This window comes from Vombatus ursinus, unplaced genomic scaffold (genome assembly GCF_900497805.2).
Source record: "Vombatus ursinus unplaced genomic scaffold, bare-nosed wombat genome assembly UNPS02011369.1, whole genome shotgun sequence".
NCBI lineage: Eukaryota > Metazoa > Chordata > Mammalia > Diprotodontia > Vombatidae > Vombatus > Vombatus ursinus.
The window spans coordinates 5,262,470-5,280,652 of NW_020951147.1; the positions used below are offsets into that span (position 1 = coordinate 5,262,470).

An 18,183-nucleotide genomic window follows, 5' to 3' on the forward strand; every position below is an offset into this window, starting at 1 on the left:
AAAGTCTGAGCAGAGAGTTGGGCAATCCCACCCACAATGGGTGTCCCTAGTGGACTGACAGTTAACTGCCTGACTTCCCTGGCCCCACCCTTCATGGTAAATGACCCACTCTGACCACTTGGTCGTCTTTTAAGAGGTAGGCTCTTCTAGAGGCCTGTGGGCATTAGCATTTAAACGCTCCTTTCCTCAACATTTTTCTATTTTCATATTTCTCCTAGTGTTAACAGAGCTAATCTCCAAGGCTGCCCACGGAGCCAGCCCTCTGGCCATTCTCCATTACCTTAAAGCGCCCCATTGGCGAGGATCCAAGCCTGGTGAGGTGAGGGGGGTGTGGTCTGGGCTAGGCCAAAGATTCAGGCAGAATGTGGCAGGAAGGAGTCACTTAGGGGAGGGGGAGAGGTTGGTTTAGGTTTGGGGAAAAGCTGGGGGAAGAACTTTTTCCCCTTTCCCTCCCCCCTCAACAAAACGTACACTTTGGGCTCCTTTGGGAACTGCTTTAAAAACAGTCATACCCTCCGATAAAAAGCCCAAGGTACAGCGGGGTACCAGCATAAGCATTCCATTAGGCAGCACCAGGCCAGACTGGCCGAGGGTCGGTCGGATGACTAAGGATGACCGGCCACACCCGCTGCGGGGACACCTTGAAGATGTCGGCTTACTTAGTGCAGGGGCTGAGGATTAGAACGCAGTTCTTTGTGGTCATAAACTCTTAAGAGCAAAGGAGGGGACCGGGGAAGGGAAAAGTTAATTCTGTCCCTTGGTGTTCCCCCCAGTGACTCTGGGGCCCAGGAGAGCCCGCCAGAGTCCACAGGTGCTGAATGCTTATTACAAGTCGACAAGTCTTCACTGGATTGGTGTACAACACCATCTCCCTCCAGATAGAATCGATATACACCGCTTTGTTATTAATTATCCACTGGACTGGTTTACGCCATCTCCCCAGAGATACTGTTTTTGTTTATCATCCAGTGGGCGGGTTTACGCCATCTCCCCCAGAGATGGTCAGTATACACTGCGTCACCATCACTTGCCACAAGGCTTCCCGGGTGTATACACGGCTACTTGGAAGCCCTAGATGCCTCCTTTAATGAAGGATATCTGAAAAAATCTTAAAGAAAAAAGGCTTAGCGCCCACCTCACCCCTCTCCACCCCTCTGTCCTCCACCTCCAACCTACATTAACTAACAATGGGCCGCTTAAAGCGGGACTTCTCCATTACTTTCATCGTTAACTCCTGAGGAAAGAGAAAAATGGGTTCACCTGGTTCCTTTTTTGTCCACTGTAGGAAATTTCTTGCAAGTCCCTTCTAACAGTCTGTGAAGAGTTATCTCAAAAGTTGCTCCCAAGTCCCCCACCATTAAAATGGCATTGAAATGTTTGGAAAGAAAGTGAGCTAGTTCTTACTGGCTTGGCTGCGGGGCCATCACAAGGGAGGCGCTCTCTGTATGTTCCTGCACAGGGTGGGGGGGGGAGAGAGAGAGAGATTGAACAGAACAGGCACTGGGCACTAAACTGGGTCAATTGTGGATTTCACTTGCCATAAATTGTCTTCATGTTCTGCTTGTGTGGAATGTGTTTCTTGAACTGACTTTAATGCTTCCATCTGGAAAAGACTAAAGGCTTCAGTGCCCCCCGCCCCCCTGCAGAAAGGGAACAAAAAAAGCATCTTTACCGAAAGGAAGGAAGCCCAGCTGGCCAGACTGGGGCTCAAACCACAAACATTGCTTAAAGCTGCAGACATGTCCTTTCAACACTCAGCAGGTTTTTTTTTTAAAAACCACTCATCAGGGGATTCTCCATCAACACAATCACTACTCCAAGCATTGGCAACATGTTTATAGAACTCATACTCCAGTCGGTTCAAAATGCGTTCTACACCCAGCAGACCAAGCACACGGCCCATTACTTGCCAACAGACCAGACCTGCTGTCAAACTGCATTCACTCTGTGTGACGTCTGTAAAAAGAAAAGCTACAGAACAAGTGAGGCCCCCCCTGCCTGAGCCTCCCTTCCCTCAGAACAAGAAACCAATGATTACTCATCACGGCAGGGACTCACACTAGGACAGCAGCAGAGCCAAGCGTTTGCTATTTATGCATGTCAAATCCTGAGCAGCTTCATGAAGGGTGAAATGAAGCCTCTGCAAAGGAAAATTCTAGAAACAAAAACACCCCACATGCCCCCGATCCCCAGAGCGAAAATCATCAGAAGACACAGAAGGCTAAGTGAGATGACTTCAGCATTCAGAATCGGCATGCAGTCTCTGGGTAGTGTGCAAATTGACTGCTTTCTTCCTCACTTCCTTCTTCTCTCACTCCTGGCTGCTGACAGCAGCAGAATCACCTGTTCTGGATACAGAAGCCCTTACCGCCTGGAGGATTGCAACAGTTACCTGTGTTTGTCTGAGCATTCTTAAGAGCAAGTGTCCCAACTGTCTAAGAGGTATCATTTACTCCTTATTTAGAGGGCCTCTATGGTCAAAAGGGCCTGGATTCTAAGAGCTGGTCATAGTTCTACATTGACGAGGGCTGGGCTTAAAAAGTTTCTCTTAAGTCTTTCCTGCCTGCATAAAGTCAATTTCCATCTTCAGCTCAATCCTGATCTTGTCCATTAAAGTTTGTTCGGAGAGTGGGTTTCTGAAAGATTAGAGAAGAATCCCCCCCAAGATTGCCCCACACCAACCACAAAACAGACAGCCTAAAATTTGATTCGTGTTCTACTTACTAGCTTTGTTCATCTTAGGCAATTCAAGGTTACAAAATACAGTCCTGATCTCTTTCAAAATTGATTTTTAAAGAACATTTGATTTTATCTAAACTGCACAAAACACAAGCTTGAGGCTGACATGATGCAGTCGGCCATCTGGCTCCTGGCCTGGCCCTCAGGGTGCCACGTAAAAAGGGCAACCCTGACAGAGAAAACAGGAGGGCGCGGTGCAGCATCTACAGAATAGAAGAGCTATTTATTTGATTTGGTATGGTTGCAGGTAAGGTTCCGCTAAAGGAAAACGGCCATTGGGTTTACAGATGCCTCAGAGCCAAGCTGAACAAGTCTGAACAAAAAAAAGCATTTACTTCTTATCATCCCTGACATGCAATTAACTGCTAAGGCAAAGTAAACTTATCTGGTTAAGAGATGCCTGCTGTTTTCTGCTCCCAGATGAAATGAACTCTTCAACCTGTCTGAGGCAAAGGAAACGGACAGACAGCAACAGCCTCCTCTGCTCAATCCAAACTGTGACACGTCACTTCCCACTCATCTCTCAAGCATAGGTATCATAGCATTTCGGCTTCTTCTACTTAGCATGTACTGATTCATAATGCAGTAAGAAATTCTTTCATTTTTCTTTTTACTCTGCTTTTGTAAAAGCAGCAATTTCAAGGTGAAATTTTTCTCTTCATTGCAAATAAATAATGTTCTTAGATTTTTTTTTTGCCATTTTGATATAGCTCTCATTTGTCAAGCCATGAGACTTTTTTTTTTTTTTAATTGGCAGGTTTTCCTTGCTTAGCTTTAATTTTTCCATTTTTGCATTTGCAGATAATGGATTCTTTGTGGTTGACCAGGAGTTATCATCATTCTCGGGTTATTAGGGCATTTGTTATTTTCCCTCCCAGGAGGTATGTTTATTTAGAATCTTTTCTGCCTTTTACTTATCATTTTCACCAAGGAGCTTGGTCCCTCTCTCCATTTTAGGCCGCCATTTTGCCAAGCTGGTTATGATTCAGATGAAGTAATCTGAAAAGAGTCTACAGAAAAAAAAAAAAAGATTTCCCCTCCCCTCCACCACCAACGAACAAGAAAGACAGCACATTGGAGCTTAAGCTCAGTACAAGAGTATAGAGTTCTTAACTTTTTAATCAATTACTTTAAAGATTCATTTGTAAACTTTCCTAAATTTCAAATGTACAGAACTGAAATATAAAGGGCATACCTTAACATCTTGTTGCAGTCATACAAAAAGAAAGCATCTTTATTTATTTCCTCCACTAAGAAGAGACTTGTTCAATAAGAACTGAAAACAGAATCTTACTTGATATAAAAGCTACCATGAGAAGGAATCCCTCAGGATCATTAGCAATGCCTTTCCTCTGAAGTTCTATAGTATTAATTATATTAAGTCACCTGGAAAAAAAAATGCCAAGAGAAAACCCACCCCAGACACTCAGGCAAAAGCACAGTAGCAACACAAACCCTCTATCCCCAATAGTTTTTTTACCTTTCGCTTTAGGGATGGATGGATGGATGAATTGCACCTTTTCCTTTTCCTTTCCTTAAAATACTTTTTTAATGAACAGCCACTTTAAAAGATTTAATTAGGAACTTTACCTCTCCTCTCCTTGAACAATTTAACATTTTCCAGGGACCCAAAGGTCTTAATGTACTTCCCCAATGCCAACCTTTTTAAATGGATGATTTACCACATTTGGGGAATTCCTTGCCAACTTGGAAGCTGAAAATGGATTTCTTTTTTTCCGTCTAAGTTATTAGGCTCTCTGGTTTTCAGTAATCTGAAAATATAAACAATTACCTACCCCGGACCCCAGCCCACCACGATACCGCCGTCTACGCCTTCAGGGACTCACTTTCACTTCCTCAACTCCACTTGCCAGACAGACCTATATTGGTCTTCTGAGGCTCTCCCGGGCTTGACTGAACTGTTATCAACACAAGCTGCATTTTCCAATTCTTCAAGGTAAAAAAGCCAGCTCGGCCATGTCTGGCACAGCAGTGCAATCAATGCTTCTACCCATTTTGACTAGTCATCTGTGGGGGGAAAGTCTTAGAAACAGCAGCTCATAGTCATCTACCCCCACCCATAAAAACCTTGGTAAAACTCAGCACTCCCCCACAAGTCTATAGATTATCTGTGTAGCTTTAAAGTCTGTTTGAAAAAAGAAAACGTAACTACCGGCCACGATTCCAGCTTCGGCACACCTTAATTGTGAGCTTAAATTAACCTTTAGTTTTTCTAGAAAGTGTAGTGTTTGTTTATCCTGATACTGGCTTCTTTGCTTTGATATTCGAGTCATCTGACCTTGGGCTCTAGAAAACACCTAGGGGAAAAGAACTGAACAAAAAATTTGCCCTCCCCAGCTCCTACCCTTCTAAAAGCCCCCCAAAAAACATTTAAGAAAAACAATCTCACTTAGAAAATTCAAATTTGAGGGGTGGGAGTGAAGGAAAAAAGTTTAGACATAAAATCAAAATACTCAGAATCTGTCCAAGCCGAAAGACGAACTTAACTGCTTCCAAATCCAGTTGCTTACACTTCCTCACAAGGTGCACGGGGGGTCTCCAGCTCTCTCTCTCTCTTCAGGCTCACTCGATTTGCCCCCAATTTGCTTTGTTTTTTACAATAGAGCAATATAATGGCTAGCTACCATTCATTCTTAGCATTTGAAAGGAATCCTAATTAGGCAGACAGTAACACTCTCCAGGCCTTGGCAGACTGCCCCCAAAAGCTTCAGACAAGACAGATGCACTGAAAAAGAGAAACCTACAAACCCCCAACCGGCCAACAAGCATCCCCACAGAGAACGTTACATACATCCACGGCTAGGCTGCCCAAGTACCGAGCCTAGACTGCAACAGCCACACCATACACTCCCCCCTTCCCCAACATTCAGAGGCATTAATTACTGGCTTATCGAGCAGAGAAAGAAACCAAAGCTTCCCACGTTTACCACCGCTCAGGGCCCTGCCGCAGCCTCTAAGGGCCCTATCGTGGCCACGCTGGCTCCCAGCTTCACCAACCGCGTCACGGCACCGCGCCGAGCTAGCTGCGCCCTCCTGCCCTCCTCCTGCCTTCCTGTCCTCCTTCCTCCACCGCGGCTCCACCGCATCTGCATCGGCTGCTGCCTCCTGCCCGGCTCTCTGCTCTGAGGTTCTGGCTCGCCTAGGGGCGGCGCGCTGTGCTGCTCTGCTCTGCTCTCCTCTCCTGCCAGGGGCGGGGGCCTCCTTCCTAGCTTCACCAACCAGACTGGCTGCTCCTCCTTCCTTCTTTCCTCGCGGGCTGGCTGGCCCTGTCCCGGGTCCTGGTCCTGGTCCTGGTCCTGTCTGTGGCTCCTGCTTCTCCTTCCTAGCGGGCTTCGCAGCCGCGGGGGGCTGCCGGGCACTCCCTCATCAATTACTCCTTTCAAATTAGCTCAGTCCAATGGCAAGGTTTGGTTTTTTTAAGTCCCATATTAAATTATCTTAAAATAGTTGGCTATAAAAACTTATTATATAATAGAGCGCCTAGCAGCTTCTATCTTAATCCTCTTCAAAAAAAAGATTCTTTTTAAAACAAATCAGCTCAGTCCAGTTCCCTAGATCAGCAGCTACGCCACCTAGCCTTAAGATGCACCCTTGCCATGGAGGGAGTGCCCTTTCTTCCTGGAACTCCTAATTCTCTGGCTAACTCATCTTCCAGTAGCGTCATATCTTAACCTCTTGCATACTAATTTTTAGTTTAGCAGGAGGAAAACTTTGTCCTTAAGTCCCTCCCAAATGAGATTTTAGGCTTTTTTTTCCTATCTTCTTTTTTTAGATTTCTTCTGCTACTTTTTCTATTTCTTTTTTTCTATCTTCTCTTTTTAGATTTCTTCTGCTACTTTTTCTATTTCTTTTTTTCTATCTTCTCTTTTTAGATTTCTTCTGCTACTTTTTCTATTTTCAGATTTGTCTCTGGTAAGTTCTATAACTTTGCTAATTTCAATTTTTTGCCTCATTAAATTTCCTATTCCTTTCTTCTTTTTTCTTCTGTTTTTCTGCTAATTTCTTTTCTTACCAATCCTATTTTCTTCCATGATTTTCTTTTGCTTTTTTTCTATTTTCTTGTTCTGTAACTATTTTCTTTAGCTAATTTCCCTATTTCTTCTTTAGCTAATCTAGTAGAATTTGCTAGTTTCTTCTATTTTTCGAATTTTCTTTGGCTACAAATTCTTTTCTAGATGCTTTTTGCTGTCAAAATTTTCTTCCAAAATTCCTCATCCTCTTCTAATTTTTAATTCTCATAAGCTGTTTTCTGCTTGTTTTTCTCTAAGTTCTACTTTGTTCTTCCAATCGTCCTCTTATTTTTTCCTAATTTCTATTTTCTTCAAATCGTTCTCTTGCTACTTTTCGCTTCTAATTTCCTCTTCCAATCTTGTTTTTTCTCTAGCTTCTATTTTCCTTCTTCAAATTGTTGACTTGCTATTTTTCCTATATCCTATTTTCCTTCTTCATATTGTTCGTTTGCTATTTTTCTCTAAATCCTATTTTCTTTCTTCAAACCTTCTCCTGCTATTCCTTTTAACTTTTTTTCTATTTTCCTTCTTCAAAATGTTGCTTTCCCTTAGTTCTAGCTTCCACTTCCAATTTCGATGTCTCTAATTTCTCTTTTTCTTCTAAATGTCCTCTCGCCTTTCCCTCACTGTATAATGGTTCCTGTTCTGTCTTTTGCAGCTTTTTTCCCCCTCTTACGCATTAGTTCCTGCTTTCTCTGATGCTGTCGTTTCCTCGCGTCTGTCTTGCTAACTCTTCCCATTAAAGTTTCTCCCATTTTAAAGGGTTTTTTGGTTACTCTTTAGCTCCTTACATTTTCTATTGTTTTCAGTTTGGTCCTTTTTGGCCAAATTTTCTATCTTCTATATATTGCCAAGCCTCTCGCTCGCTCCCTGGCCCCACCACTGGCGCCTATGATAGAGCTCTTTTCTGTCGATCCTACTATTAAAAGCTCAAATAGGGCCGATTTTGCCCTTCAGAAAAAGGTATCTCGGCTTAAATTTAAGATCAAATAGGATTCCTATCCTTGGCAGTTTCTTTCAAAGCATTTTCCCTGATCTAGCTCAACCTTCTCCTTTTAAAATCAGCTCACTGCTCCTTATACTTGCCTCCCTCCGATTGTCTTTTAAGGCAATAACCTTCATCTGGCTCCCTAAAAGAACTCTCATAGCACAAAAATGTAAAGTATCTCAAATTTAAGAATTAAAGAAAGCTAAAGCAATTTAACTAAGAACACCTCAACTACCTCCTTAATCATTAAACAAATTTCTTCTTAAAATGCCTCTCAGGTCCTCCCTTCCAGCTCCTTCCTCCTACCTGGTCTACCGCCTAGCCTCTCTGCCTGCCGTCTGCCTGAAAAGGGCGTTGGAAGGAGGACTATTTATACACCGCAGACAGCCTCACCGCCAGTAACACGTAACCCTCCGCCCCCTTTGTTAGGCAAGCAAAAATAGCACCTAGCTTTTTTTTTTTTTTTTTTTTTCCCAACAAGACCTCAGATTTTACTTCCCGCCCCGCCTCCCCCTTTCACAAACTTGGGCCGAGAGTGAGTTTTATGCGGAGGAGGCTGTGTGCCAACTAATTGCAGATACCCTTGGCGGCCACATTTCTGCATTAAGTACAAAGAGAATAAGCAAAACTTCTGGAAAAATCTAAAGCCCAGCAAAGCCAGCTGACTGATAGGTTAGTCCTGGGAAAACTGAGGAAAGGAGCATCCTCTGGAAATACCCTAGAAGGGTAGCCCCCAAACTCAAGCTTCTACCTCGTCCTTTCTAGTATCCCACTACTCCGGGCTTTGGAAAAGCACAAAGCCCAGGAAATAAACAAGGCGGGAGGGAGTAGCAATGGGGAAACTTACAAAAGAACAATGGCTGGGGGGGGAGGGGGCGCTGGAAACAATGGCCCGGGGCAATCATGTAGCAAGCTCAGAACTGTAGCCCGCTTCCGCTCCCTCCGACTGGCTGTCTCTCTCTCTCTGTTCAGTCTCTGTCTCTCCTCTGTCTCTGTTTCAGTCTCTCCCCTCTGTCCAGGGCTCTCTCTATGTATCTCTCTTTTTTTGTGTGTCTCTCTCCTGTCTCTGCCTGTTGCTGGGAACCAAGAGAGCTTTCTTCGGGGGTGCCCGCTGCCCTTAGGCCATTTTAGGGATCCGGCCGACTTTCCCGGCCTTTAGAAACTCTGATGGCCGTACCATGCCCCCCTCCCCTCCGGGCCACGGCTTACACTCTCTCGGAGGAGCTATACAATGCAGACCCAGACCCGCCTCCCGCTTTCTCCTGCCTCTTGCGGGGTTGGGGAGGGGGAGCGAAGGAATCCAAAAAAATTCCTACCTGGGATTGCATTCGAGCCTGTGTCTTGAACATGGTTTCAAAGAAAGAAAGGTCAGACAGCTGCAAAATGTTCCAAAACTCTATACCCAGGACAACCTGTTATTTTGATTTTTAGAAAATCTTGTCTAGTTTTTCTTAGTTGAAGTTTCTAGTAGGTTTTTCTAAAAACCGGGTAATTGATGCAAAGGGCTCTGGTCTCTCCCATTTAGTCACTCAACAAACTCTTAGGGGGTTTTTGGGTTTCCTCAGAGGCTAACTAACCAAGCTGGCTTTTAACCAAGTCTAGACCTGAATTAACAGTGAGAAATGTAAAAACATTAAACAGCATTCTTCTGTTTCACCTCCCTCGTTTTCTAGATGAGGGAAGGAAGACCAAGAAAGGAATCTCATAGGATTTACAGATTAAGAGAAACCTTAGAGGTCTACCCAGGCGAGGTATGTGTAGATCAACATATTCACACATATATAAGATCAGTTATTTCAATACCATTGGTTTCCCTTGTAAAATAACAGATTTTATGCGTTTGAAAACATGCTGAGAAGGTATCTATTCATAGGTTTTCTCAGACTACCCAAGAGGTTCATGACACACGATGAAAAGTGAAGAACCCCTGATTTCGAATCTAGATCAAGCCCATTTTACAGATGGGGAAACCGAGTCAAGGGACGCTCATAGACAACAGTAAGAAACCATCCATAGTCCGACATCTTTGTTTTACAGGCCAGCCCAGAGACGGAGAATGATTACCCTAGCTCTTGTAGGTAAATCACTTTTTTAGGCCCCGTGGGCCAAGCCCACCCAATAGAAATTAGATTGTTGCCAATCCTGTAGCATCTGGTGATTTGTTTAAGTTTCCAGATAACACCGTTGAAAGAGGTTAACCTTTCCAAAAATCAGTAATGAAACGGGATTTTTGTAATAAAAATATCAGCTGATTTTAATAATATATACTTAGGGAAGGGACTATAGAGGAAACTGAGGGGAGTGGGAATATATTCCAAAATGGTGACATAAAAGCAAATGGTAAAAAAAATAAGAAAAATATAGATTAAGGAACCTTTATTTCCTTTTCTCTTACTCCAGTTTCCCTGATAATGCTGATCTCTCATTTGACAACACGAATGCTTCAGCTTTTCAAGCTCTGATTTCTATTTAAGGTTGGAGCTGGCTTAAACAGATCTAATAATTTGTGCCCAAACTTTAAAATCGTGCTTTATTTTTCTGTTCAGTCTCAAGCAAAGTGAAATACTGTTTAAAACGTTAGAACGTTGTTTTCTCCTTCCTCTATCCTTCAGGTCCCACAAAATGGCGAGACTCGGCAGGATTTATTGTAAAGTGCAGCTTTGGACCGGGTAGGCCTGGGCCAGCCGAGCTGGTGCTGGGGCCAGGCTCGGGGTGGCAAGAGCCCCAAGTTCTGATGGGGGAGATCGGCTGTAAAAAGTAAGGGGATGGATCCAGAGCCCAGCCCTGGGCTGGATGTGCGGGGGGCTAAGGTGCCTGTGTCTGCTGCCCTGCCTTTGGAGACTGGGAAGCCTCCTTCCTTTCCCAAGGTCAAGGAGGCTACCAGGCCCGTAGTTATTCAAGTGCAATGGGGCCTACAGAGCTGGATTCTAAAGTCTTCGGCAACGTGTGTGGCCCCTCAGGGGTCTTTTCCTATTCCAATGGGTCTCCTTCGCTAAAGCCTCTCTGGGAGTCGGAGACCGAGCTCTGGGTCAGGATCGAGGTAGGGGAGAGGGAGAGCAAGGACACAGATTACAGGGAGGCTAAGGACAAGGCGCATGCGCAAAGAGGAGGAGGGGCGACGAGCGCAGGGATACCACTGCGGAGGGTGAGGTGGCGCCCCTCCCTTTGTGTCCTGCTCTGCTCGCGCGTGCGGCCTCGGCCGGTTCTAACCGGCTGCAACCGCCCCTGGCTGCCCGCGGGTGCGGTGGCGAGTGGCGCAGTGAGTTACTACGCGTGCGCGGTTCTTTTCTTTTTTTCCCCTCCCCGCCCCCACCTTCTCACTGCGGCCTTTCTCGCTTGTTTTGGGGGAGGGGAAGAAAATGGTGTCCTTTCCTTCTTCTGTGGGCTCCTAAGGCACAGGGAACGATGGGTGGTGTGATTCCTATTGTTCAGATGAGGAAACTGAGGTTGAGGAGAACAAGCCAAGAAAGGACAGACTTTAAGGGCCCTTTTAGATCAACCCCCACATTTTACAGGATGGGAAACTGAGGCTGAGGATGTGAGGGGACCCCTAGCCCGAGTAGGAAAGAGGGGGCAATTAATGGAGAAAGGGGCGATTCTGGGGAGTCCTGAGAGCAGTGTGTGTGTGTGTGTGTGTGTGTGTGTGTGTGTGTGTGTGTCCCCACCACCCCCCTCCTTTTACAGACCGGGAAGCCCAGGACCGGCCCGAGGGTCCCCGAGCTAGAAAGGGGGGAGTTGGAGGGGAGCACACCGTGAGCCCACACAGACCAGCAAGCAGGCCTGTCTCTGCGCTGCCTGTTTAGGGGTGAAGGGAAGGCTGGGGCCCTCTCGTCGGACCCCTTCTGTTTAGACCGGACCGTCTTTGCCCAGGGTCTGGGGGCGAGGTCCCAGTTCTCTCAATACTGTTCCAAAGCTCTGGATTCCTTCCCTAGTCCAGCCTGAGCCCCCATCGAACAGATGGCAACACTGAGGCCCAGATGCTTGCTAAGGGTGGCTGGTGGGTGCCCAGGAGTGAAGGGCCGGAGAATGAGGTCAGGGTTTCCTGCTCATCACCCCAGCCTTGCCTCCCTCTCTCCCTTCCTGCAGGTCACCACTGTCCTCCTTCTGACCCCTTTTGTCACTCAGGCCCTCCCTCCCCTTAGACCATTAATGCAAATAACTGCAAGGACTCCCATGATTCCTGTTTTGGTCATAATTAGCCCCCCAGGTGTGGAAATGAGTATCCCCCATTTTAGGGGGAAGAAGGCCCAGTCCATGGGCACATGGACCTTCCCGAGGCCAGTCACTGGGCTGGGAGCTGACTGGACGCTGGAACCCAGCTTTCCCTTAGAAGCAGAGAGATCCTGCTGCCCCTTCCTGGGTTTGGGAGAGGCTCAGAATGCCCTCTCCCAGCCGGGCTTGGCCATCCTGACAGCTGCCCGAAAGAGGGCTGCAGGTTTTACGATTTCACAGCTAAAGGCTAATTTTGCTGAAAACTTTAAAGAATGTCATCAGTGAATCACCAGGCATTCATCGCCCCTCCTAGGTGCTGGCTCTGAAATTAGAGCTTACTGGTGGCAAATATCTATCTTTCACATCTCCCTGGGGAGTGTTTCATGGGTCTTCCCAGCCCTTGTTTTTCCCATATTGGAATGTTCTTGTGTTCCTTCTCCCAGCTTGCATCACGAGCCCCTTTTTTTTCACAGAAATTCCTCATCTTGTCTGAACCAGCTGGGCCCAAGTCTGTCATTGCATTTGGTTTTCAAATGATCTTTTTTTCAGTCGTGTTTCAGAAGCTACTTTAAGAAAAATGAGTTTTTACTGGTATCTTTTTAAAACATTCCTATAGAATACCTCAGTATCCCTTCCCCTAGTCCTTCCCAGAGAACCCATTTAACAAGCAGTATTTTGAAAGACAAAAAAAAAAAGAAAAACCATCAGAATGCATGTATGATAGCTGTTGACCTCCAGAGGTCTTTAAAGGGCCGGGCAGCACCTCCTCTCCCACGGACCCGGGGTCCGTGTTTCTGCCACGTTTGGATTCTTTCTTTCCATTTTTCATTCTCCTTGCCATGAGTAGGATGTCTTTCTGTTTTCTTGGCTTTGCTGACTTCATTCTGCTTCCTGTTTCACTGTATTCATTCCATTTGTCAATACTTAGAGCACAGGAACATTTCATGACATTCACGACCAGTATTTGGTTAAGCAGGCCTCAGCCACTTCCAAAGCCTTTCAGATTCCCTTTACCCTCACAAATCCTACCTCTTCTTCTCCCTAATACTTTCCATCCCCTCATTTCCCTTCCACCACTACCTACCCCAGGCTCTGAGTTTTTCAAACTGTCTTCTGTCTTTGGGGCCTTAAGCTCCCCAAACCATTTGGTGGGGCCCTTGGTGAATTGAGTCCAATGTCAGAGACCTGTCAGCTCATGCGAGGCCTGGTTCAAACCCAGGGCCTCAGCCTCAATGTTCAATTCACTGCAATGGTGCCCACTTAGGTGTGTCTGCTGTCTGCCCTGCACCATGCCAGGTGCTGGCTCTCTGTAGAAAGATAACAAAGGAAATCAGTCCCTGCCCTCAAGGAGCCTCCATTCTACAGCACATACTGGGATAACTGAACTCAGCTTAGTTGTTTCTAGCTCTCCCTCATTCTCCAGTAGAGGTAAATAAGTAAAAACGAAGAGTGTTCGTTTGACCAAGGAAAAATGCTTAGGCTTTCCCATATTCAGAGCTTGTCTCCAAGCGGAATGGGCTAAGTCAAAAGGCAGTGAGGTCCCCATCGCGGGAATCCCCAAGTTGAGGCCCGAGCACTCAGTGGGTGAATTTTCAAGAGCATTCTTGGTTAAGCATGGGATCAGCTGGAACCTTTCCAAGGCTGAGTCTCTGGATCTGGGATCTCAGTGGGAATCTCAGCAAGGATTCAGTTCCGGCTCGTCAGCTAAAACGAGGCCAAAGGGGGCCTGCCTGTAAGAACTGCTTTGAGGAAGAAGATTGGGGGGGGACCCACAGGTGGCCCCATAACGGAGCAGGAAGTCGAGCTATTGATGGCAGCTGCCTCCAACCTCAGCTGCAGCTGCAGGGAATGAAAAGTCGAGTGTTCCCCGAGCCTGGGCCTTCACAATGGAGCCTTTGTCCAAAACCCCCAGACTGCCAGGACGGCTTCCTCCCTCTCCCCATCCCACCCCCTTTCTCCAGCTCGATGGCTCAGGTTTTATGGAGACCAGCCCTCTCAAAAACAAGGGCAGTTTTCCTCCTTTTCTTGGCCCATCCCTTTGCTCCTGGGCAACCAGAAAAGAGGAGGGGCCCTCAATTGCCAGCAGACCTCTTCCTGAGCAAAGACCTAAGGAAGGAAGGAATAGGGCATTCCTGCTTCAGAAGCAGCCCTCCCTCCATAGATGTGAAATAGCTGAGCCCAAGCCTCTGCTTCCAAACCCAGAAATGCCCTTGTCACCAGTAGGATTGGACGATTCAGAGCGGCCCAACCACCTCAGGTGTCCTCTAGTCTGGTACCTTCCTTTTCACATGGGGAAACAGAGGCTCAAAACCCTTGCTGGGCCAGGATTCAAAGCCTAGTGAAATCCATCGCTCCTCTCCCTGTGTCCTGCCTGATCCCCCCAATGCATTTCACCCTTAGCTTGTCCTAATGAAGCTCAGAGGTGGCCTGTGAGGTGCTGACTCTGTCTCCCTTTCTGGCCGTGGTTCTGAACCGGAGACCATAGGCAGATAGCCCAGGGTCTGTGAGCTCAGAAAGGATGAGACAATAGCTTTGCTCTCCCAAATCTCTCCCTAAAATGGCACCTCTTCCACTGTGAAAGTCAAAAAGAAAACGTTATTGTGAGAAGGGGTCTGTGAATGGAGCCCCTGTCCTAATCCTAGCTCCAGACAGGCCTTCGTAGTCTCCTGCTGGCCTCCCAGAGCCCATCCTCCCCTCCCATCCAGAACGCTGCAGTCTTCTGACAAGGCACAGATATCCTTCCCCACCCCCAGCTCTGCAGTCAGCCTCTGCGGTAGGAAAATTTTTGCCTGCATGGATGACGCAGTTCTAAGCCTCACGTCCCTGAAAGTGAAGTAAGTGGAGAATGAGCTACCCAGGCCAAGAGCATCTGCGTCTCAGACAAAAAAGTACATCTCAGGGGAAGTCAAAATCAGCACCCCCACCCCCAACAGCCGAGCTCAGCCTCCAGGGAAACTGAGGCCTTTCAAATAGAAAGTGGCAGCTCCCTATAGAGTGATGGAGGACACGGGGGGTTCTTTACAAAGAGAATCCTGCCTCCTCATGGGCATCCTCGTCCTCAGACAGAGGTCTTGGACCCCCAAAGGATCACAGATGTCACCGAGGCCCGGGGGTCCATGCAAGGACAGATTCCAAGGGGTTCCAGGAATGTGGATGGGGAGAAAAGGCATCTTTATTTTCACTGATCTCTAACTGAAATATTATATTTCCTTCAGTTGTGAACTTCAAAAAAAATTATTCTGATCCAGAGGTTTCATGTCTGTGTAAGGGGTCCGCAGGCTTCGCCAGCTGTCTGCCAGAGGGATCTGTGCCCCACTAAAGGTTAAGGCCCCCGATCTGGGGTAATCTCCCCCTTTTACAAATGAGCCCAGAGAGAAGAGCCTGAGCCGCTCACACGGGTGGTAGGCTACAGAACTAGGGAACCCGGGGTTGTGTTGGGGGGGAGGGGAGAAATCCGATGAAGATTTGCCTCCATTAACCAGCGCCTCAGGAGCGCTACCCCGCCCTTCTTCTTTCTCCTTCTTTAGTTAAAATGACAGGCTGTTTTAGGCACCCAGCGTGTCTGCAGTCTCCCCATAAGGCCTGGCCAGGGAGCCTGCCCAGCAGTGTGGGCGAAGGGAAAGATGGAGGACAGAGGCTGAAATGGTTCATCTCACCCCCCACCTGCCACCTCCAGGCTGGCATCCTAGCTCTTTACAGTCTGACCCCACAAGGGAAAGCAACTGCAGGCTCCTGCCATCACTGTCCTTTTCACTGACCAGTTTAGCACCGAAAGGGAATCCATCAGCTTTGATTCCTGGCTCGAGGCAGCCTGGCCCGGGCCTGGATTCAAGTCCTTCCTCTGACCCCTGCTGTGACGCTGAGCAAATAATTTCACTTGTGCACCAGAGACAACTAAGGCAGCCCCTGCCCTCAAGGAGCTCCCAGTCTAATGAGCCCCAGGTGCACAGCCTCATGCTTCCTCACCCCCCCAGTGGTGTCCGGTCAGCCTTGGCACACACGACTTCTCTCCCACCCATCTTCTCCCCACAAATGTGGCCACTGCCACTATTCAGGCACTGGCCCCCTCTTAGCAGGACCACCCCAGGAGCCTCCTGATTACCCTCTCCCGCCTCTGCCCTCCTCAGTCTATCCTCCACCATCTGTGGTGACGGTCTTCAACCACAGGTCTGACCTTTTCTCTCCTCCCCAGCTCAGCAAACTCCAATGGCTCCCTATTGCCTCCAGGCTCCAATACTGACTCCTTGGATATTATTTAAAGCCCTTCCCCAGCTGGCTGCAGCCCCCTTTCCAGGCTCATTATGCACGTCAGCCTCTTCCCCTAGTGCAGCATGAAGGCACTTGAGAGACTGACCCGTGACTCCCGAGGAATTGGGAAGTTCAGGCTTTGCTTTGGTCTTCTCTGACCCCCTTGGGACTGATGCTTCCAAAGGGAGCAGAAGCTCAGTGTGGGTGTGCGGGGGTTGGCGTGCCTGGCTTGGGAGCTGCAAGAGCGGCATCTGACAGATGCTGCGTCAGGTACTTCCTGGCTGGAGGACCTCGGGCAGCCCCTCTGGGCTGTAGAGAACTGTCCAAGGCCCTGAGGAACGGAGGAGGTGCCACCCGTGTTGGTGGGACGATTTTCCCCACATGCCAGGGAAGCCATGGGGCTGTCTGTCTCAACCCAGAGCAACACAGCAATGGATTCACGGGTCAAACTAAGAAAAGGACTTGGGTCAGGCAATTCCCAAGGGTTCGTGTGCGTGTGCACAGCACTGTCAATGCTCAAACCATCCTTCAGGGCCCCTGAAGCATGTGCATATCATTCCTTGAGGGGCTGCCTCCTACCAAGAGCCACAGGCCCGGCCGGGGCACCCCAGGACCAGAGCCACGGGCCCGGCCGGGGCACCCCAGGACCAGAGCCACGGGCCCGGCCGGGGCACCCCAGGTCCCATCTGGGGAGCAAACCCGGAGACAAACCCGGCGTTGAGGAGGCTGGCTGCATCTGGTGAGCCGCTGGTCCTCCACGGTCATCCTATGTGCTGGGAGAACCCACACACCTGATTTTATTTAGCCCAGAGCTAGGAAAAGGGGTTTCCTAAGGCTCCCATCAGACCCTTCACCCCTCTGCTCAAAACCTTTCCATGGCTCCCCACTGCCCATGGGATAATATGTAGATTCCTTAGCGTGTCCCTGCACAGTCTCTGCTCCAACCTGCCCTTCTAGTCTGATTTTGCTCCACTCCCTGCCCTGGCGGGCTACGAGCCCACGCCCCACAGGACTCCCTCCCATTCCCTGATTCTGTCCTTTCTTCTCCTGCCAACAGGCCTTTGCCCAGGGCTGGCACGGTCCCTTCTCCTGACTGCGTGCCGGCTGAAACCTTTGTTTCAAGGCCTAGCTCTGTTGCCGTCCTCTAAAAAGGCCTCCCACCATCCCCTCAGCTGCAAGGAAGCTCTTCCCTCAGATCTCTCAGAAGACCTGGTCTGGACCTCACCTGTGTACACAGTTCACCTCGAGCCAACCTTGTTTGTGCACGTGCCTCATTCTCCCTAATGGATGACAAGCAAGGACTGTCCTTGTCATTTTTGTGTTCCTGTCATCCTTCCTAGTGCCTTGAATGTAGGAGATGACCAACCAACATTCGTTTAATGAAATCGTATGGACGGTGGCACACAATAGATCTTTCATAAATGCTTATTGGACGCATGAAGGAATGAACAAAGGAGTGAATGAACGAGTAGGTCTGCGGCCAGTGTTCTTCATACCACCAAGGACCAAATTAGCCAGCTGAATCTGCCTTAGTTAAAGTGTATTCCTTTGGTCCACGTCATGGCTTCCTCTCAGACTCAGGAGACACTAGGTCACACAGGAAGTTGTGAAAATTCTTTTTTTTCTATAAAACTTCAAGGTGAAGTTTGTTGTTGAGGCTAGTGTCTGTCTGGGGCCATTTGGGTCCCGTGCTCGGTATGGGGAGGAAGGATGACATGGCCTTGGGAGAGTCCTTCACACCCTGGGAATTCCAAAGAGGGTTTCCATAGTTGTCTGATGAGATCTCTTGACAATGCCCTTTTGAGTCACTTCAGAGCCTTGGTAAGGGGATGAGGGAGGGGCCGAAGGCACCATCTTTGTCCTCTGAGTCACCCCTGGCCTTGGGTGACCAGGCCTCATTTGCTCCGGCCTCCTGACCTCCCCTGGTCTCCCTGGGCTCTGGGCTAGATCAATGAGGCCTGAGAA

At 48.1% G+C, this 18,183-nt stretch overlaps 1 long non-coding RNA gene across 1 annotated transcript; it reads left to right on the forward strand.

Annotated features, from left to right (window-relative positions):
* The first annotated feature begins 10,974 nt into the window (after positions 1-10,974).
* On the forward strand, positions 10,975-17,625 carry LOC114038755. The gene is made up of 2 exons (XR_003568585.1): positions 10,975-11,017; positions 17,276-17,625. It is a non-coding gene; the product is annotated as an uncharacterized LOC114038755 (long non-coding RNA).
* Positions 17,626-18,183: the final 558 nt, after the last annotated feature.